Raw genomic sequence first — 23,331 nt, 5'->3', positions numbered from 1 at the left:
CCTACTAGAGATTGAATCCTCTGGGGTGCTTAATTTCACTGTTTGTTTATGTATTTAAGTGAAATTTTTGGGCAGTGAAATAAATATCGTTATTATTATTATTATTATTATTATATTTTTCCACAAAATTTACTTGGAGGTCTGCCAGCGTCGGGCCTTGCCAAGACGCTGCCTCAAGTTACAATTCATTTAAAAACAATCTAACTGTTCTACTTGTAGCCAGTATTACAGATTTTTGAATGTTATATATTGTGTTTCTTTTAATTTTTAATCTTTCAATTCCAAAATTGAGTGATGAATGTATTATTCCTGTTGATGATATTACTATAGGGATGATGGTGACCACGTCCTGTTTCCAGATAGTTTTTATTTGCCTTGCGAGGTCTTGATATTTTTGTTTCTTTTCCTCGTATTTCTTCTTAAGGTTGTGATCAGCCGGAACTGCTATTTCAATGATAAAGGTCTGCTTTTCTTTTTTTTATCCAGATTATGTCCGATCTGTTATGCTGGACAGGTTTGTCTGTGTAAATTGTGTTGTCCCAGTATAATTTGTGATTATATGTATGTAATTATTTGTATTATTATTATTATACTCGCCACATCGTGCGAAAACTAGACTGATTTTTGAATGATCACCCGTCTAGATAAGATTTTCTTGTAATAATTTTTTTTTGTTGAAGAAATCATGATGGAAGATCCCAAAAATATTTATTTTATTACTCTGCATACTAATATCGTAGGTATTGAAATAAATAATCGTGGACTTGACAGCAGCATATCTACCTTTGAGGGGTCAGGGAAACACCAAAAAGGAAAAATAATTTGCCATAACCGCGGTTCAAACCCAAATCTCCCGAATGGCGCTATTTGCTTCACCATTTGTGCTATAGAGGATTGTTTCCCTCTCTGGATCGTAGTTAATCGCAGTGTCCAAATATAGGTCCAGGAAAACTATTATTACTCCACGATAAAAACACAAATCGTAATTTCCACACTTTTAAGTCTATCTAACTCAAATATACGTCGAACTTCCACCTAATCAAGCCTGAAACGATTTTATATCATTACTCGATGGAAATTTTGAACTATTTTCTTTATTGAGAGTAGATAAATAGCAGCTACCTCTTTGTATTGCCACCGCACTCGGCACCTTTATTTCTATATTTACTCAGGCATTTCTGATCCTTCTCATAAATGTGGTCTAAATGATCCTTTTTGCATATTTTCCTTCTTTATTTTTCTCTTTGAAATTAATTTTACCTTCATAATTATCCTAAGTGTGACAGGTTTTATATCCCAGCTAAATGTTACTATTTATCTGTTGTTTCCCCGTCATCGGTCTGTAATACGAGTTTATTTACTTTTGAATGTAAGTAATACGTTATTACTTTAAAAGAAATATATTCCCTTACAAATACGGGGTTTAATTTAGGATTATTTCAGACTCTAATGACAACCATATTTACGGCTTTGTGTTGGAGCGAATTATTCATCACTATTGGTAAACATTAAGTTGAAAAGAGGGTATCATTCAGGTGAAGGTATTTAATGCTGAGAAGACCTTATGTTTCTACTCATTTGGCTCCTTTGGCTCATAGGTTTTAATTTTTTTGGATTTCGAAGATAGTGGCAGGTTTCGTAATTTTTTTATCTTTTATCTACATAAAACCCTCTATAATTCTTCAGGCTACTAATAGTCGCAAGGAGGAACGATTCATGTTAATTGTATATCACACTATGTGACTCAGTAAATGATAAGGTGATATGATTTACTAAAATAGAATTAGAAGTATGCAATGATTGAAAAAGTAAACGCCTATAGATGGCTTAATCATTATTGAGACGAAGGGAACCGTTAAAATGGATATCTTATTTCCTCAGAAGAGATTTGGGTCTCAGATTGACACGCAAAGTTTTCCACAGGCTTTCTTTCCAATTTCGGAACTATGGTTGGGAAAAACGGACATCATATTTCTGTAATCTAATCGAAACACAATGCGATTCCGGTTAGTAGGTAGAAATTTTGTACTTAAATGAATGCCTTGATGTTAAATCACCCCTATTTCAATCAGGGATGTTGCAAATGGTGTGTGGGGGTGTTCGAACCCCCTAGAACTCTTTGAGAAATACGGTCATCAGTGTACCCCTCTAAATAAACCCTATCAAATTGTACCACCTCTCAACTCTCCATGCTACCCCCAATTTTTTTATATCTATGATCTGGAGTTAATAGTTAATAATAATGATTTACTTACTACACGTAGGTATCCAACTTATGCTACTGTAAGGCATTTCTGCACAATGAATTATTTCAATTGGTGGTAGTTTTATTTATGCTTGTGGATATTTAGTTTTGTGTGACCTACTATTTGAAACAGAAATAAAACATGAGGGAAGACCAGGTTCACTTGTATTTGAAAGCCGGCCAATTTTTTGGCCGCAACATAAATAATATTTCATGAGGGTTCATGAAGGCTTTCTCTAGGCCGTGAGTCGTGCTGCGCATGTACAACTCGAAACATACAGTTCAAATGATGCCATGAGTTGTTTCCTGACGTGAAAATATAAACATTGTTACATCATTGGTCTTGCTTTACCTATGTTGGAACCATCTCCTTCGGTGGTGAATTTTTAAATGTGTTGTCGTATGTTATCGAAGAGTGGAAATATCGATGTCTAGTTCTATCGACCGAACTGTCGATAATGATATGATAAATAAGCCTAATTTACTCCTCGAACTTTACTTTAGAAGTCGACTACTACGCTCAACTAAAAGTGTTGTGAGTTACTGCGAATCACTGCTAATAGAGTTCGTATCTATTTAGGCCATGTTCTTATCAATTAGTTGCAGCAGTTCAACTTGAAACGCAGTAGTAATCGATGGCTATATATATACTGGTAAGTCTTGATTTGTTAACGAAGGAAAAGAAAATAATGTCAGATTGTTTTATTTTCAATTTATGCTTTGTGATGGATCAATGGTAAGCCAAAATTTAATTTCTTTTTTTTCATAAAGAAGTAAAGATAAAATTATATCTCCTTCTATTTTACAACTCCATTTATTATTTACTTATGTCACCACGAAGGATATTAACACTGTTGGGACATTTCTGTATTGATGATAGTTGCGAGATATCGTTTTGGGCTTCTATCACTGATATTAAAAGTATGGGGTGATGGTCGATATGCACCGCGCAAGACAGCATTTGAAGCCAGGCCGAAGCTCGTCCAGGTCCTCCAAGCTTGGCCGACTCCCAGGTGCGTAAATGAGAAAAAGAGCAAAATACGATGGAAAGGATTGTCGTCGTGACATTTTATTATTGTAGTATTTACCGATTATGATAAGTTTCCATGGAGTACTAAAGAAGCAACCTGGGAGGCTCCCTTTCCTTCCAGCACTGCCCTCTTCAATTCACTGTAAGGCCTACTCTCTTTCAATCTATCTAAAATTCCTATTCTCTTCCTTCCTCTCCCTCGTTTACCTAACATTCTACCCTCTAACATCGTTCTCAATATCCCCTCCCCGCTAAGTACTCGCTCTATCCAAACCATCTGTCTCCTCTGTATCTCATCTGTAAGTTGCCTGTCCTCACCCACCATGTCTTGCACTTCGTCGTTTCTCCTCCTCTCCGTCCATCTCACCTTCTCCATTCTTCTCCATTCCTACATATCTGTGCTAATGCAATTCGCTCTCTGAAGTTCTTACTACTGTATCCGTTTTCCTCTAATGTGCTGCGTAAATTGTTGAATTTCTCAACCTGCTCAAGCTTCTTCCCACTTACTTTTATCTTGACTGTCACATTCCTGGCTCGCGATGCTTTACACAGCCGCATTACCTTTGTCTTTTTGTGATTAATCCTAATCCCATACTCCTCGCACCGCTCGTCTAACGCATCCAGTCCCCTCGCTGACTGAATGATGAGAGCCTGATCATCCGCGAACCTTACCGATTTAAACATCATTTCCTCCCACTCAAACTCCAGCCATTAAGGAAGGAAAAGTAGTAACTGATTTGTTGGACGATATTTATTAGATTTAATTGCAATACACCTCTTCTGGTCCCAGCGGGATTATCAGGGAATAAGGGAAAGAATTTCGGGTCTTGCGAGGGCGCAGACCAACAAGTTACAGATTAGAGAGAGAGGACTATCCCGCTATTCGGATTCCCTGTATTTATATGGCATGCGGAGGCCGAAAGGGCGAATCGTTGGTAAGAGATGAAGTGAAGCCTAGCGATTAGTGCGCGGGTTTGACAGGATATTCTCACTAACAGCCCCGCTACTGCTCTCTATCAACCCCTCGCGACAGATAGAACATTTGAGATTAATAAAATTGATACATGGATCAACGTATTTGATCTTTCAAGTCGCAGCCTTATCCAAATTATAAGAGTGGAGAAAAATATCTAAATTCGCGCTCTTCCCCATGCATTTAAATGGAGCTAAACTATTAGAGGTCCATCTCAAGATAGCGTGATGAGTAATTTCATAGCTTCTCTCGGGAGTGGGATATAAACGTTCCGATTTTTAGAGCTCGGTGGCTACTGCTACAGCAATCTACTTCGATGTGGAAACCAGGCCATTTCGATCAATGAAAATATCAATGGCAGGTTCGATCAATCCAGCATTCGAATAGGCATATTGGGAAAGGGTATCAACGTTCTATTGTTCGGATTACCTACAGTGGCTTCTTCTAAACCAATCTACTTACAGTTAGACAAGGAAACCAGGCCCTTTCGATCAATCGAAATATCAATGGCAAAGTTGAGCAACCTAACATTCGAACAGGCCTAACGGGAGAGTAAATCAACGTTCCATCATTCAGGTACAGTGGCTATACTATTAATCCAATCTACTTGGACGTGGAAACCAGGGCTTTTCGATCAATCGAAATATCAACGGCAGGTTCGATCAACCCAACATTCGAACAGACCTAGCTGGAGTGGGCGGATGTTTGGGTCGTGGGGGTGGGTTGTGAGGGTTTGACAGAATAGGGGGAGGAGGGGTGCTAGCGAGACAATGGAATAGGACTCAGGAGGACACACTCCCCTTCTTCATTCTTCCACCCCCCCCCCACCATACCCCCGCCAACTCCTTAGGCTCGGCCATGGGCTGAGGGTTGGAGGGGGGTTTGGTTATGGCGCGGTGGCTGATGGGAACGTGGCTGCGGGAGGAGGAGGAGGAGGTGGGGTATGCCGTGGGGTTGATGGGGAAAGGGGAGTGGGACGATGGGGAGTGGTATAGGGAGCTCCTCGGGCGTGCCCAGACTCTGAGATTAGCTTCGAAATGTACGGTCTCCGTTTCCAGCTCGCCACCCCTTACACCCCCTCCAATACCCCATCCATTTCGTCTTCAACCCCTCTCCTTCCATCAAGTCTCCTCCTTTTCGGAGATCTTGATGCTCCAATAAGATCCTGTTTTGTTGCCTAATGCACGTTCACACTCGCGAAATCACGCTGGGAAGCCCATATACGCGCTATGGGCTAGATTACGACGGTTGCGATCCGGAGAAGGGCTCGTATTCGAGAACTCGAAGCGTGCTTGTTGTCATGTTCAGTGGGTGGTTTTAGTCATCCGTATTCCATAACGTCAAACCTTCGGTCGTGTAAATAGACGTCGAATTGATAATGTCAATCGAAGCTCTGTTGGATTTAATAATCATTTAAAATATTTTAAAGGTTTACAGCATTTTATTTATTTCATTAAAATCCAAAAACAGTAAATAAGACCTTTTACATTGGATTTGTGGACAAATAGTTAAATAATAAAATTTAACAAGAAACAACAACAGCAAATAACACGAATTAAATACTCTCAGATATCACGTATGTATGAACGCCTCAACCGCTCCTTTGTAATTTAGGAAGGGCGGAAGAAGGAGCTATTTAAAAAAGAAATTTCCTGATAGTGGTTGTAAATTATGAGATTGATGATGTTATATCAACAGAAGGTGCTTTGATGGAATTGCAGGTAAGAGGTAGCCGGTAGGTAAGTAAGTTCTGAGTCACAGATAAACGGTGGAGAGATAGATGGAAAATAGAGGACTTCCGTATTTTACAGCACTATTTAATTTATTTACGACCGGTTTCGGCATATTAGAAGTGACTTATTACGTGTCTAAGGTTTTTAAAGGAATTTATAATGTAAGTAATCGGTGGGTGTGATGCCGTGTGGGAATTTTGTCGAAAATTCAAAACCTTTTCCTGAGGAGTCTTGAGGGGTTTGTCTTAGGTCACTTAAGACACGTGCCTCAAAGGTCGCGCGGTGTATGCGTCACATGCGATGGAAACCTCGAAAATAAAAGTAAAGTTTGAAAAAACGTATTTATCAGTAGTTGAAATCGGCGAAAAGTTTTATTTCGTGATATCTAGAGATTGAGTTGTTTTTTTATTATCGTGTTGGTTATTTTTACCGCCTGCCTGCTCATAAGGCTTAAGTATAAAGAATGAATTTTCCTTGCTAACGAAACTAATTACGTTTTTATTTATTATACATGAAAAATACGAAAACAGCACTATATTCGCCTTTTAAATCGTGGTTCTTCAATAATGTCACTATTGAACGTATAAGAACATCCATGCCGTGGTTGGGGGAAACCTACCCAAGGGGGGCTCGAGTCGAACTCGCGACCTCTTGATTGGTAAGCGAGGAATATCAAAGAGGACAACTCCTAGCTGTTAAAAACTTTTTTCGGAACTCGAGTCTATTTCTGCATGGAATGAGTTCATTCCTTCAATTTCTTTTTTAAAACGAGTCCCCAAAATTTGTTTGTTTGAGGCATCTAACAATGAGAATTGACTTGTAATCTTATTAAGACCACGTTCCTCTTTCAATACAATAAAGTCACTGCCTATGTCGATTTTATTTAAAAACTTATCTCAGAAAAAGGTAATGAATTAGTGTTAAGTGTTCAGGACTAATATAAAAATATGAATTACATAACTAAATAATCAGTAAACGAGCCTTTGCAGGTAAAAATAGAGTGTAATGAAAGAAAAATATAAAAAAACGGTCCAGGAATGTTTTCTCAACAATGCAGAGTAATCACAATTCACACCTCCGTGTAATGGGGGGTGGCTCCTATAAGGTACCCCGCTGGATAGTCCGTGACTCCCAACTATAAATGGTGATAATGGTGGTTGAAAATTGTCCATTCGATTTCATCATTCTGCCATCCATCGTCCATTTTATTGTCGTATGAGGAGATATTGCAGCCATTTTAAGTATTGCATTTCTCCTCGTAGTAGCCTATTGAGATTTTGCAACGCGTTGTTGTCAACCTGTCTTTATTTCTTAAAAGTTTTCCCATACCTGTTTCCTCGTATTTGAGTTGACTTATGCCAAAATAATTATAATTATCTTAGGAATAAATTCTCATGTTAATCCCAATAGAAATAGAACTTTAGCGCAGCGAATAAGATACGCTGCTCGATCAGTGGTTTGTACCCTTAAGTTCTTCCAACAGACAGCTTATAATTTAGGGTCTTCTCTAATTTGTTAAATATTTACTCCTGTAAAATAATCCATATTTGTTGTATCAGTAGGAAAAATATCGAATTTGCGTCGAAAATATGGATTCGATACAGATTTATGTTCATTATAGATCATTTTAATAACTTATATTCTAATATGTCATTTATTTCCCTTCTTAATTCTCTTTTACAGTTTCAACACCATGTCATGTTCGAAATAAGAGGCTTGAGGATTTGCAATGGAATCTTCTGGTTACAGCTCACACGTCGCTTTCAGGAAATGGAGTGAATGGTTTGTACGATTTACATTAGCTACAAAAATGCATGAAATGAATGGTATGTGTATCCCATGCTCGTTAACTTCTCATCATACCCAAAGTAATCTCTGCAGAAGGGATAGTTAATATTTTTAGGTGGCACCAATATATCACTATATGTAATCGCCTGCTGTTCTCAATAGTTTACTATCGTAATTATTATAACGCACAGGAGTTGGGAATTTTTAATCCGTCGGTCTAAAAATGAGTTTTAGTTTTTATTAGAATTTCTTGGTATTTACGGGTTCTGAAAAGGCCAGGTGGACTCCGCAGTTGTTTGATACCGTCAACAAAAGATTAAATTCTGTGCGCTGATGTTCTGTGCGAAGTTGTATTAAAACCTTTCACCATCAAAGCCATTTAATGACTTTATTTGCATAAATACTTGCCAATTCATCAGTTGGCATTACCGTCAGAAATTATTTCATCATCAAACCGTATAGTGCTATGACCGGAAGTAAGAACAACATAGTCCCTCAAGAGATTATGCACTGGTAATCATGTCCGCGTCATGGAGAAACATGTAAACTGTCGTGCAAAAATTGCATCCACGACACCTATTCCCGTGATGGAGAAAGTGTTAAAAATTTGTGGAGTGGGATGTAAACAGTCTGTTGAAGTACATTGCTAAATTTGTTCTTACTATCTTTTTTATAAATATCAGCGTTTTTGTTGAATAAACACACAAATATATATTTAGTTTACTTGCTCAGTATCTTTATCCTCATTTGGCACAGCTAGTTTTTATCTTTTTCGATGATATACAATTTATTGCTTGCGGATGCTGTCGATTCTTGTTACTCCTTGAAATCATATATCCTTTCTGTCTTGGAATTCTTAAGTACATACTGGTGGCATTAATCTTTGAACGGGAAGAGAAGCTCTGACAAAGAATTTTTATTGTCTCCGATTGGTGTCACTGGCTTTCTACTTGTAAAGTGGTGCTGATTGATCAAGAAGCATAAATGTCTTTGATGGCTTGCAATTTCACCCTCAAGTATTTCAAATGGTTGTGCGTGTTGCAATGAATGGGAGCGTATCCTTGTTTATTTTGGCATGTAACCTGGTATAATAAAAATGCCAGCTGATATTTTTTCTTGAGCACTGTATGCCATATACTTTCGAAATATTCTCGGAGAAACTTGACCTTTCAACCCGTCTCTGAAACATCCCCGAGTAACATAAGTACCTTCTTGGATTCTACTGCGAGTGTTATGAGACACTCTTGGAAGAGTTTCGAAATCCTTCGCCTAGTGTAATTCCCTGTTATCGGTATCTAAGAAGATAATCACACTGAAAAACCTGTCATGTATTTATATGAGGATAATCTATGGGAGTTTTTGGAACACAGGTAGAGTAATAAACATCTATACCCTTTTTATTGGTGATATTATTTCCTAAATCCTTTCTTTGTTGTTATAGAAAAAAGTATTCGCCAGTTAGATAAGGTTTTTCTACATTTTTAAATCTCATTTCTAATTCTCTACTTTTTTCTGTATCACTGGTTTGATATTCAGCTTTCAAAGTAAAGTTTAATTGGGTATTACTGACGGTATTGAATTATTGTATATTATTTAGTGTGTAGAATTGGTGAACCTCAACTAACTCAAATAAGTAGTTGTGTGCTGATTTTATACGGCTATGATGACGCGTTAATACTATCGTGGCAACCTTCAAACCGCTTACCTTATCACATGGTGATTGATGCCGATAGTACCAGGGTCATTTTAGCATTTTCATTTTTCAATGTAATTCTTCTATTATGTTAGCTACATGAGCAAGGGGAATCATAGAAAATTATTTATTTCGAGGAAAATATCTTAAATTTCATGTGCAACGTTATTGTACCAGAAGACACTCCAACAATATTACAGCAATTCACCATATTGAATGAAGCCATTTTTTAATCGACTTGAGTCATTTAAAAACTACCATTTTTTACGGAGCGACCTCATACAAATAGCGACATTGATTGTTTCTCATTCCAGATGAAGTGCATAAGAATCAATACTGATATAATCAACTGATGTGTTCGCTTTCTCATTTACCTTCATATTCTACAGCATATTTTATGTATGCATCGAGTTTTTTGCTATGCTTGACAGGTGAAAATGTAGCATCATTTTAATTCTGATGTCGTGTTAGTAGAATTAATTCATGTGGTATATTTCTTATTGCACCACATTTAAGTTGGATTTTTGGAATCGGTGTTTCTTTGGATGCTAAAATTACAGCTCATGTTGGCGTGCTATTGGATGCTATGAATTCCAGCGTTTTGCTTCTTCAGTTGTAGGAAGATTTTTAATAGAAACATATTTTAAATATTTCAAATAAGAGAACAAAACTTTGTAAGGTTGACTTGCATATTTAAATAGTCAAGGCCCGGGTTTCGTAACGTAGTTACATCTTCGGGTTTCATTATTTTATTTCCAATATGGAGAAGTTTCTCATAGTCTAGCCTGAAGTTATCAATTATATATTAAATATTGCCGTTGATTTTGGAAATGGGTCACTCAGATGAGTGTAAACATCATTGAATCAATAGAGACAGATGCGAGAAGCTTGTTGAGAATCTATGACCCACTCGGATAGTGCTCGTGACGTCACTAAATGGTTCGATGAAGTTGTAAGGCCGTCGATTTTTCTCCGTGAATAGCTCGCGACATTGGTTGAGAATCGAAAAACGGCAAATAACTGCATCTTCATTTTCCAAGTAACAATGGCAATTTAAAAAAACGGTATGTGAGAGCCTAATAGTGTAATTATCCACAAAGGCCGTTTTACGCGGGGCATTTATTTGCGTAGGTTAGAGCTGCATTAATTTCTCATTACGGCGTACATTTCCCGAAAGGACGAAAAAAATTAGAATGGGGGCTATTTTGTTACCTCACGTCCATACGTTCTTATTGCATGCGTTATAGCAATTCACCGTTTTACGCGACGCAATTTTGAATACGCCTTCGTAGAACTAGAAAGATTGTGCAATTACGTGCCGCATGTCAAACGGACTTAAGAATTCTATGTCATGTAACTATGGAGGAAAGTAGTCAGAGAAACGGTCTCATGAGTTACTGGAAGAGGAGCCAGCTTTGCTGTGACGCATGTGGAGGAAATGACAGTATAGGGATATGCGGAAAGATTAGCCTGAGTTATAAATGAAGACAGGGAGGAGTAAAGGGGAATAAAAGGTAGGTATGTGGAAAGGGACATTGCAAAGTGAGGGAAAGGTTGGATGTATTACGAATGGTCGGGTACGGAGAGACTATGGACTCAGGCACGGCGGCATGTGTGCTGGGGCAAGATGAGGGAATTCCTGATACGAACATCTGAATGGGATGGGGCTGACGGCACAGGGTAGATGAAGGAGGAGAGTGTATGAATGAAAGGGGTATATAGAGACAGCAACACAGCGTTGGTGATGCTGATGCGAAATACACTTAACATTACCTCACGTCTCCTCTGTTCGCGCTCAAGGTATATCGAAATCCTCGAGTTGGACCAAGGTTAGGAACTGGCCCTCCTACCTGGAATATACTACATCTATGCTGTGTTTGGCGGAGGGGGATCAATTACCAGCACGTAGCATGCAAGAGGATTACCACATGCACACCACGTTGCATAAAAAATGTTGAGCATGCTAACAAAGTATATTTCCACTTTGATGCAAAGGAAAATATTGCTAACTACTTATGAAGCAATCTGCCTTTGTAGCTAGAACGGTATTCTCTATCCTCTAGCAGTGTCTCTACTTCTATAGAAGTCTCTCCACTGATCTAGAAGCCTCTTCTAGACTGAAAGTCTTTTCTGCTCTAGAAGTCTCTACTATTCTGTCTGTCGGTGCTCCATGACCTCTAGTGTCTCTCTACTACTCTAGAAGTCTCTACTACTCTGTCTGTCGGTACTCCATGACCTCTAGTGTCTCTATACTACTCTAGAAGTCTCTGCTACTTCAGGAGTCTCTAGTAGTTACTGTAGAAGTCTCTATCATTGTAGAAGTCTCCTCTACTCTAGAAGTCTCTACTACTGTAGAAGTCTCCACTACTGTAGAAGTCTCTGCTACTGTAGAATTCTCTGCTACTGTAGATGTCTCTACTGCTGTAGAAGTCTCTACTGTTGTAGAAGTCTCTACTGCTGTAGAAGTCTCTACTGCTGTAGAAGTCTCTACTGATGTAGAAGTCTCTACTGCTGTAGAAGTCTCTACTGATGTAGAAGTCTCTACTGCTGTAGAAGTCTCTACTGATGTAGAAGTCTCTACTGCTGTAGAAGTCTCTACTGCTGTAGAAGTCTCTACCACTGTACATGTCTCCTCTACTCTAGAAGTCTAAACTACTCTAGAAGTCTCTACTTCTCTAGCAGTCTCTTCTACTCTAAAGTCTAGTACTATCTGGCCTCTAGAGGCCTCTGAGGTAGAGTCAGTTGGAGTCGTAAGAGGTGTGGTGTTACCGATTTTTCTGAGGGGGATGGGTAGTGTGTCATGGAAGAGCGAGCAAAATTAGGACCCCTTAATTCGAAGCCCCGACTTCTCCGAGCGCACGCGCTGCGGGCCCAATTGACTCCGGAGACCGAGAGGGGAGGAGTCGGAAGGTCACGAGGGGTCAGCAATGCGACGACGGTGTCAATGGAAAGGCGATGAATGAGGGTGTTGGAATGGGAAGAGAAATACGTGGATGAGATCGGAGAATGTGGATCACCCACTTTTTTTTAAAAGGGCGGGGTTTTTGGTGTAATTTAGGTTCGTACAACAACGATGGCTTAATATGATGTCTCGCTAACACGAATAAAAAAAGTGCCTCTAAGCTTCGTTTTTATTTTATTTTTCCTTTCACTCAATGTCAAACTGTATTAAGTTGGTATTCGCTCCTTGTATTAATGCATAAAAATATGGTGGTCTCATCAACAAATCTCAATATATGTGTTAGTATGATTAACATTGCATATTTAAGCCATGATTATTGTACTGTAATGATTATTTATATTTAAAAATAGTTGAACATTCGCTGCTATAACTTTTTCTATCTAAGCACCACAGATCATTACTTTTTTTTAATAAATGTATCGGCTCCTTCATTAATTTTTTCACTGCTGATAAATATAGAATCCTACATACCTATTTTTGATTTTCGATCTGCTGCCCTCTTCCCTGAGCTACTAGCTGAGATAAATCGACAGCCTTAGCTCTTTTGGGGATAAGTTGATGACATCACTCACTCCTGTTGAGGAATACTTTGCCTCCACGCTACTCCGCGGACTCAAGCCTATCTTCCTCAAGTCGGTCAAATAAGTCTTGCGCATTACATCGTTGTTTACACTCTTGTGAATGACTCCCCTCGATAAAAGACGAGTAAATGAGCGAATGAGTGGAAATTCTATTTTGACGTCGCCAACTCATGAAAAGTGAGCGGTCACTGTTACGCATGCTGTTTAGATTATATGGTTTTAATATATTTGATTTCACCAACCGCGTATTTGAAAAGGTTTTGCAAAGGTCGCGAGCAGGTAGAAGTCTGAAATTCACGGAGAAATAAGCTGCCATTAAAACTCTTAACCAAAATTTATGTTCGCAATGATGCGATACATCCAATTGATAAATACCCAATGTTGTTTCTCGCGATCAGCCTTCAATAGGTTGGACTCCTCTATACAGTCCCCTAGCCTGTGAGGATCATCCTGAATACGATCGACATCTCGAAGCGCGCGAACTCCTCTCGCCTCTTGGCCGAAATCGAGTCGACATTTGATTGTGTTTGCGAATGAATGAAATTGTCAAGGATGAATGGAGAGAAGAGAGTGGGGGCGGGCCGAGGGGGTGATCTCTACGCCCCTCCCACCACCCGCCATAGCCCCACGGAACGCACCTGCAGTTCCAGGACACGCCGCCCGAGGGCTCTGTCGTTTGGCGTGAATCACAGCGGAGAGCGGCCGAGGAAGGTTTTGTAAGGCGACTTCCGAGAGAGAGACAACTACTACTCTCTAAGCCGCAACTAACATATGGCCGCGCGGGATGACATATTACCTCGGGAAGTTCATGTAGCAGTTGTTTAACTAGACGGATGAGGGGTGGAAGAGTGTTGGGATGGGGAAGGTTGGTGGAGAATTAAGCGGGAATGAGGAGGAATGGGATTGATGAAGGAATGAGGGGAATGTTAAAAAAAGAAGCGGGAACGGCGGTGTGGGTAGCGGTGTAGAGGCTGGTGGGTGGGCGGTTTTGGCGCGGTAAATGTTTCCTCCATTGGCTATTTTTGTTTCGCCATTGTTTGCTGGATTTTCTTTCTAAGGAGTTTTTCCCAGTCGTCCCCAGAACAGTCGTCGCTACTTTCGAAGTCCCACATTCCCTCTCGCGTCACTCTACCTCATCCCATCGCATCTCCTTCCTCACTCCACTCCCCGTTCCCTTTACGAGACGACCACCACCCCAAACTCCTAAAACCCAACCCACACTACACACACATTATTTTTTTTTTATCATTATATATATTTTTCCTTTTGTTTCGTCCGTACTGAGCTGTCTCTTTCCCCTCCCCCTCTCCACCTCCTCCTTCCCAAGCCCCTTGTGCTGAAGGGAACAGCGTGGAATACGAATTCATTCAAGTTGAAGGGGAAAAATCAAAAGCGTCGCGATGGCATGGTCGTTTTGGACCGTTGGTGGGTGGTGGTTCGGTGAGGAGGTAGAGTGGGGGTCTCTGGTGGTAGAGAATGGAAGCTGTGGGATGGGGGAGGGGGATTGCGGGGGAGAACAATGGACTGATGGTTGGAGGGTGAGGAGAAGGAGGAGGGAGTAACTGGGGAAGGGGGGAGTTGAGTTTCTTTCTTGCCCGTCGGACGTGACGTGGTAGATGGGGACGCGTAGATGTCGTCCCCGGTCTTGAGAATGGTATCCTTTTCGACTCCCCTCGGCATTTCCCTCTTCTCTTTCCCGTAGACTCGCAAGAGCTTGATGCCCGAGCCTCAAGCCCTTGGTCGCTCCTGATCCGTTGCGACAGCTCCGCTAGGTAGACGCTCCTTGGCAGGAATCGCTTTATTCCACGTGTTCTAGATTATCCCCCTGCCATTATCCATCGATTATGTCGTCTGTTACATCATTAGAGTAGGTTGGGGGAGTTCGAGTTGTCCCATTGATCTTGTGAGGCCCCGGACGCCGTGGTCGGTGAACCAAGTGTGACTGTAGAAATATTCTTATGTTGCAGTATAAACCTTTAATCGTTTTCCTAGTTAATATATCAACTACAAATGGTAATTTACATACTGAAACTACACTATCTATCATGGCTTTGACTTTTTGTGTCATTGTCAAGGTGTCACTCTGTCATATAATGCCGAAACCATGCTCGGAAGTGTAGTTTTATGTTAAAGCGTGAAAATTAGCATTTGTAGTTGATATTTTACCATGGATATATCTCATTTCCACCAACCTGACACGATTCTATACGTTTCCTACTGTTCATGTTTATAATATATCATAAAAAATACGGATTTGGATTAGGATTTTTTTATTGTACGATAGGTGTTGCAAAGTTAAGATATCAACGGAATCACTTGATACAGTGTACCTGATGATGCACTATGTTGGCAAAATCTGTAGGGTAGTGCACATATGTCAGTTTTAAGAATTCTTTGGTCGACACGAAGGTACTATTGATTGTTACGATAATGGATACATTCTACCAAGTTTAGCATGTATTAATTTATTTTTATAACACACCTCAAATATCATAATTTGCTCAAGATGATGCGTATTTTTTTGCTTCATAAAAAAGGCATAGGTTGAAATATAAGCAAATGTAATGGGAAAAAAAACACGGAAATTGGAATTCGTGGTGGCGATGACTCCATACAATTTTGAATCCGGGTAAGTTTTCATTTATTTGTTTTTTTAAATCCTTTTCTACATTGAGCCAAGATTTGTTTTAATGCGTGTTTTTATTGAGGTCAATTTTACATGAATAAAATTTTGATGAAAATACTTACGACAAAAATTGGCCGGGAAAATTTTCGTCGCAAGTATTTTCATCAATAATTTATTCATGTAAAATTGACCTCAATAAAAACACGCATTAAAACAAATCTTGGCTTTTTAGGCGAAAAAAACTTGTGCAAAATATTTCAGTGGAATATGATGATGGTTAAATGATGACGTTCCCCGCTAACTATTTTCCATTTTATTGGATTAAGTACAGTGGTAACATTTGGTGAGATACCTTAGATATACCATGATTTGCTGAGGTGAAGCTATCCTGGTACACTTTGTTCACGCTGTTTAATTCTTATATAGAAGAATCATTACAGAACCATTACCACCTCTTTTCCATTTATCAGGGTTTTCTTACTGCTTAAATTGAGACTTTTCTCGCTGGTTTGTTCTAAGTACAGAAGGCGCATTTTGTACATATTTTGATATGTCAAACGCTATATTTCAACATCATTACTATTGAATGCATTTTACGAGAATTGCATTGTTTCAAATAAGCAATTTACTCCCTTTGTATAAGCGGAAATGATTTCATAATCTTGTATAACATTCACATCGTAGTTAATCTTCAGTTGCATTCGGATCATTAGTCTATTTATGCAAGGGAATCATCAATTATCGTGAATTGTTCTAGATTTAAGTGAGAAATTTCGGGTATCTCAAGATTAGCTTGCGGATTGAAATTCTAAGGACAGTCCAGGTGCACGAGAGAGAAACTGTTGGCAGAATGTTGATGCCGGAATTCCTTTTCCGCTTATAGATGCCAGCAGCAGGGTCTGTAATTGGGAATACTCGACGAAACATGTGCCAGAGGGTCACATAAACTGGGCAACTTGCTACAGGCCAAGCGACACATTTTCGTCAGCGATGGCAAGTGAAACAAAACGAAAATGTTTCGTTTCGACCCGGAGGGAAACGGAAATACAAGGCCTAGGTTTAGTTTCGTTCCCGCACGAAATTAAAATCACCAAGGAGTTTAGAGATGTGGAACGAAATTTTACTCTCAGGAACGAAAGTAAATTAATCGAAACTCCGATGCTCATAGTTAAGTGTAGATCCCAAAAGTTGAGTGGAGGGGGATAAGAGGGAATGGTTTCGACCCTTTGCGTTTGACATATGTGTAGAGAGGTTAGAACATCGAGCTTAAAAACTGAATGGCCAGTTTGTGCTCACCGTTCTCCTGTTAGTGTTAAAAATACCATGCATCTAATCGCGGTAGGCCGAACCTCCACCTCATTCAATCATACTTCGTACTCGGTGTGTGGGTCGAAACTAAACTGTTAGAAGGTGAAGCACGTGGTCCATCCGGTGCGAAACATTATCTACGTTTCGTTTCGTCCCAGAGTTTTAGTTTAGTTTCGACCCAAAGTAGTCGTGACTTCGATTTAGTTTCGACCCTGAGTTTAGCTCCCCGGGTTAAAATCCATTTCGTTTCGTTTCTACATTTCGCTCCTGGAAACAAAACTATTGAAATTTTACTGGTTTTGACTTTCGTTTAGATTATATTGCCATCCTTGATTTTCGTACAAGTTTGAGGAATTGGTTTACGTTGCTAAAAACATTTGGATGCAGCCAATTTTTAGTCCTTTTTATCTTCACAAGATGGCATTTGATTTATTTTTAAATCCCGTTTCATTTATGCCTACGATTTAAAAAAATTGGCTCCCTGGAATATGTAGCTGAACTAGAGTTTCTTTTTTGTTTGATGCTGTTTTTCTTTTTTGCTGCTTTTTGTTTCTGTCAATGGAAATGAATCTCATGGCCGCACAAAAAGTTTTGATATTTGATATTAGGGCACTACTTTGAGGTTTTTAGCGTAATACATACGCGTGGTGTAAAATTTATTTTTAGTTTTAATTAGAGAAATCAATAATTCCAGTGGTTTGACTCGAAACATTCTTCATTGGCTCAGTTGAGGTTTTGAAATATCCATAATTTCACCTACACAAATAACCTTGTATGCAAAGCAGAACACATAAAGGTGAGAATAGAAATTTTATCCACTTATGACCCATAGTGATATTCTGAATAGTTTTCAATTGGCAGCCATTCTATTATTTTGACAGTGCCGTGTGCAATTATGCCGAAAGTAATACGAGAATAATTTTATGATTCATTTTTATTAGAAACGTTTGCAACTGTTACAAGGTGCCTATCTCCTTTTGATGTGGTATCAGTTTCCCCCTTCTCCCGGCTAAAACAATGTCATAAATTATCACAAATGGTTGCGGCCGCATTATTATTTTTCCTTTTTGAACCTCTAATTATTCCGAAGAATGAGTTGACTGAGAATGAGAGAGAAGAAGAATGAGAGACTCCTCGGAAAATTGTTTCGTTATGTTGTACCATTTCGTCTGTTGCTTTTATTGCATGAATTTTGTGTGAAAAAGCGTTTCAATGAAATCCCAGCAAACACAAATTGTAACCGATTTTAGTGCCAATTGTCTGAACTCAATGGTTGGTAGGTATAGTATTTAGAGGAGGCGACTGACAGCTGAGGCCATTTGCGCCATGAGGGAAGGGTATGGAAGGAAGGGTGGAGAGAAACCCGGCGTCGGCATTAGCCTGCATAACGAAAGGCGCCAAGGGGACCACGGCTTAGCGTCCCATCCGACGGACGGAGTGCTACGCTTGAAATGTTCTCCACAAAAAATTCAAGCTGGGATCAGGGATTTTCTGAAAATTCTCTACCACCGCCGGGATTTGAACCCGAGCCCACCGGGTGGGAATCACTTTAACTACCACACCAACCCGATCCCCAATATATGTATTACCAAAATATTTAATTGGTTTACTAAAGACAATCATAGGACCGACGTACTTAAATATCTTCACAATCGCAAGCAGAAAGTTTACTGGACGTAAATAGGTTCAGCACCAAGTTATACAATATTAGGTAAATTTATTATTTTATTTTCATTTTCGTACTTGCAGCGATTTTTTCAACCCAAATTAGTGATGTTGTTGACAGTATAATTGAGCGGTGATAGGAGTGAAAACTCATTCTCCCACAGTTTGCCGCTGGAAATGCTTTTCCTAGTTAAGCCTTCCCCCATCACGCCATAAGAGTGTTGTCATGAAAAACAATCGTAACGAAAATTTCTGACATAATTTTAGAAGCTTATTATCAAATTCTCGGATGGGTAAGGGTAATCGCGAGTTGAATCTTTCGAGACCAGTGTCTTGCGTGCACGCTGTGATTTTTAGGATCGCCTCTCATCAGATACGGAATCTTGATAGCACGTCATTCAACGCTACAAAACGAAAATATTTCTGTTTTCATTGTGAAACGAGGGAGGGAGTGGGGAGAGATGACTTGATAAAACCATGTCGTAACTATGCAGTAGTCCAATTCCTCATCCTCCGCTGATGAATAAATCTTATCTGCTGTGCAAAATCATCAAGAATGTATTGTTTTTTTAATTTTTTTCCCTTTGAAGGTTCTTTAAGTCGGTTCCAGACTAGCTTTATCTTGACCTAGCGCCATTTTGAAAAATCGTATCTTCTTCTCCTTGACCTGATATGTCTCAGACTTTTGTGAATATTTTAACGATTTTCTTTTTCATTTTTTGTGCGTATTTTAGTTTTCCTTATCAATATTTTTATCTTTTTTAACTCAGTAAAAATATTTTGTTACCAGCATGATCTAAATGTCACAAAATTCTTATATTATTGTAGACAAACCTTTTTTCTGAGCACGCGTTGAATTTTGTTAATATTTAACGATTTTCTTTCTAATTTTTTGAGCGTCTTAAAGTTCTCCTGATCAGCATTTCAATTATTTTTAGCAGAGTAAAACTATATTGTTACCAACATGGTCTGAATGTGGCCTCAGCCATATATTATTGTAGAAAACACCTTTGTTTCTGGGCACACGTTGCATATTTATCGCCAGCGTCCAACTCAATGCGTCTTGAAAGGTGACTGAACGTCCGAACACAACAGCTGTACTTGACGTAACTTGCATGGTTATTACTCTAATTGACGTATTCCATGAATTAAATTTCAAAGCGCACATTAGACATGAATTCTATTTTAGAAAGGAATTTTGATAGCATAAATTAATATCCTTACCACTGGGTATTTCAAAGGAAAATTTAAGGTTTTCTATGTAAAATGAGTATAAGACTTCCAGTGATGACGTCGTAAGTTGTTGAATGGCAAACGATTTTCTCAAGATTTCAACTCATAACTAAGCTTATGAAAACGCAAAGTTAAGCTTATAAGAACCTTCGATCATGCATGTGAATATATGTGCGCATACGTTACGATTTTTGGACCAGTGTTTTGCTCTAGTGGCGCATCTACTATTTACCAGATCAACGATACGAGTAAGGCTTTAATTGTTAATATTGATATGGCTTTAATAGGTATCATTTTAACCATGGCCACGAGACTAATGCTTGGCTTTACCTAGGTGGCGTTGACTTTACTCTCTTATTTATGTAATTCGGTAAAGCTGCATCATTACACCATAGCAATTCACTCATGATAAAATCACTAATTTGTTTCTTTGTCATTCATATTAAAAGTATATTTCAGCGAAATATATATTACTTCATTCACATTCACACGGCGCCTTAAGCGCAAACATACAGATAAATTCAGAGGTAATGAAAGAAAGGGATAGGAAAATATAATGGAAAAAGGACGAGGACAACGGTGCTGTGGTAGATGGAAAAATGCAGAAATCAGAGGGTAAAAATGCTACCTGACTAGGACTACTTCCGTAGAATACCTCAAATATCACTTTAATCTCGCTTCAGTTGCCACTAATTAAACCGAAACCCCGCAATATACCATTACTGGATAGTTAATTTAAGCAGCGCGGTAGAGAGGAAATTGGACGAGAAATTAGAGTATTCATGGAGCGGTCTCAATGCTTGAATTTTTAGCTCTTTATAACCATATCTTAAAACATGCAATTAAAGTGAATGCAACGTTCCGTCAGATTCTTCTTATGTCTTTATTAGGCTCTCAGAGTTTTTCATGCATGAAAATGACAGATTGGGAATAATTCCATCCAAACTCCGCGTGCAGATTTAATTATTCTGATGGGAGAAATAATCTTACTAGATGTTTATGAAATCTTTGATGAAGTGTGGAATGAATCGAGGCTCCTTATAGAATTGCACGCAGGAATGAATATGGTAAAAAATTAATTTTTTCAGATCATAAGTGTTTTTTAATGCCCTGGAATTATTTCACGGACTAATGATAAATTTCACTTTTATTCATTGTTTTTATACTATTTTACAATGCATCAGGGTATTTATAATATAAGTTTTTCTACTACAATGCATATATTATTGTAAGTAAGTGGTCCATATGAGAAAAGATATTAGAGTAATTTTGACTGAATGAAAAAATTATTATTTCTTGAACGTATTCCGTATGCACGAAAACAGATTATAATTTTTTTACCTACTCTTTATGCTGCAGTATAGGTAAGTATCGTAATCTTTTTTTTCATAATAAGAAATAACCCAATTTCATCAAAGACAGATAGACGATTATGATAAACATATGTGTTCCAAAACAATGATTTATCAATGCTTTATAGCAAGACAATTTAATTTCTATTTTAATTTATTTTAATTTTAAGGACCGAATACTAATCAATAGATTGAATGCATTTTTTGTAAAATGCATGGATTTTTCAAACTTTGCTTGACCTGTTGAGGGAGTATGCCACCAATTAATCTAAGCTTAATTGGATTAAACGGATGTTAGGAGGAGAAGACATTATGATAATATGATGGTTATTAAGCATGATATTAAAGCATGGTTAAAATCGGCTCTTTGTTTAGTAATCTTGGGTTTGGGCATGCTTTTAAATAGGAGAAGCGCCCTTGTGTCAACAGTTTCGTATTTAATTTAGCTTATTCATCCGGTATGTTTGTTTCAATTACACTCATGTGGACTAAAATATATGGGCATCTGTGACTCCTCAGTGCTTTATCCTGTTGTTATCCCTATCTTAATGGGATTTTTCCCCAACAGCTAAAGAACCTTAGTTAAATTATTCAACCAAAATTTTTCGTGTTGATAATAACAATGAATTCTTCATTTTTGCTTCCTTAAGTTCAAGTTTTATCGCAATACTTTGCAGAGTATTTTTATTCCATGTTTATGAGACTTTATCCATTAATATATTGCCTCTACTTTGTATTATACTTGATTTTTACTCTTTATAAGTGTTTGAAATTTTGTATTATTAAACAGTACATGATACTAATTCTATTACTTTCAATAAATATATGATGTCGTACATGAGTCCGAATAGAATAACAGCCTAATGCATGTTCACCTGAATAAATTGGAATAATTAATCAACCACGAAATTTTGTATGGGCGTCAAAACATTATCTACATAACTATTTCGTACCAGGAAAAATTAGTTTGGATAATTTTAATAAATGAATAATAAATAAATTTTCTTTCTATATATTTCGTAATGCTTCGTAAGGAGAAATAAAACATACACTAAATTACAGAGAACACTGAACTAAATAAAGTAAGTTCTCAATATCACTATGATAATAGTTTATTTTACTTCTTGGGTGGTATAAAATTAGGAAAAAAGTTCGTTTCAATTAAATATTGGTTTAACTATACTTATAACAAGAACTGTTTTTCTTATTGAACAGGATAAAAATGAATGGTTCATCAAAATGAACAGCTAAACCCACCTTTTCAATCAGTGACGCATCTACAAATCAACAAAGTGTTGAATGTCATAACATAGCCAAGAAGTGATGAGATTATGTAATTGTATTACTTATTGCTATCCTCCGCGAATAGCTAGTCTCACATCAGTTCGCTTCAATACACTTGAACTTATATGCATTCAATATTTTCGGTGGAAACATGTTTTAATTTTTATCCGTTTCTTTTCTCACAAAGATATCTTTATGCATGTTTGTGATGCCCTCAAAATTGCATCAACTATTGCACAAAAACATAAGAGAGAAACTTCATGTCAATTTTTATTGAGCTTACTTGATGATCGACAGCGGCGATCTCTTTTGAAACCAGTATCTGTATGAATTACTACCAGAATGGGAAGAAGAATTTTGAACGCTAATTTTGCTTGAAGAAGGGTGCGTGACTCAGTATCTACACGTGATTGCCTTAAACTTCTGTTTGAAAAGCACTACTTAATTGAAAATTTTGTTTTCCCGGTCGATATGAATCTTTGATGCGGCGACCATTTTCTATGGAGAAGTAACTTTCTAAACCCTGGCCCGTTGTGTGCATTCCGTAATTATTATTCTTTGTTCTGGAACGGCGGGATCGTTTATCAGAGCTAATTGTCGGAACATCTCAAGGCTCAGGGACTTCGATAAAATCTCCCTCTCACTCGCTATTTTTTTAGGGACACGGGAGCACTACTCGCGATGGGGTCATGTGGTCGTTCGTGATAAGACACGCTTGGTAAATCACGTTCTATAACGCGCAGTTGTTTTTTTTTTGTTTGCTCAACAGTTAAAATGGTGGATGACTCAGTTTTGGTGATGATTTTATGATTAAAATATCATAAAATTTACAGCTAACATTCTATCTGAATAAAAATA

At 38.2% G+C, this 23,331-nt stretch overlaps 1 long non-coding RNA gene across 1 annotated transcript in view; it reads left to right on the top strand.

The window, feature by feature from the left end:
• LOC124161020 overlaps positions 1–23,331 on the top strand; it is a 570,739-nt gene that overhangs the window by 37,748 nt on the left and 509,660 nt on the right. The window contains exon 2 of the long non-coding RNA XR_006865300.1: positions 7,665–7,763. This is a non-coding gene — a long non-coding RNA (uncharacterized LOC124161020). The remainder of the gene's footprint in view (positions 1–7,664; positions 7,764–23,331) is intronic.

This window comes from Ischnura elegans, chromosome 6 (genome assembly GCF_921293095.1).
Source record: "Ischnura elegans chromosome 6, ioIscEleg1.1, whole genome shotgun sequence".
Lineage (NCBI taxonomy): Eukaryota > Metazoa > Arthropoda > Insecta > Odonata > Coenagrionidae > Ischnura > Ischnura elegans.
The sequence above is the reverse complement of the archived record's forward strand: the minus strand, read 5'-3'. Positions and strand labels throughout refer to the sequence as shown.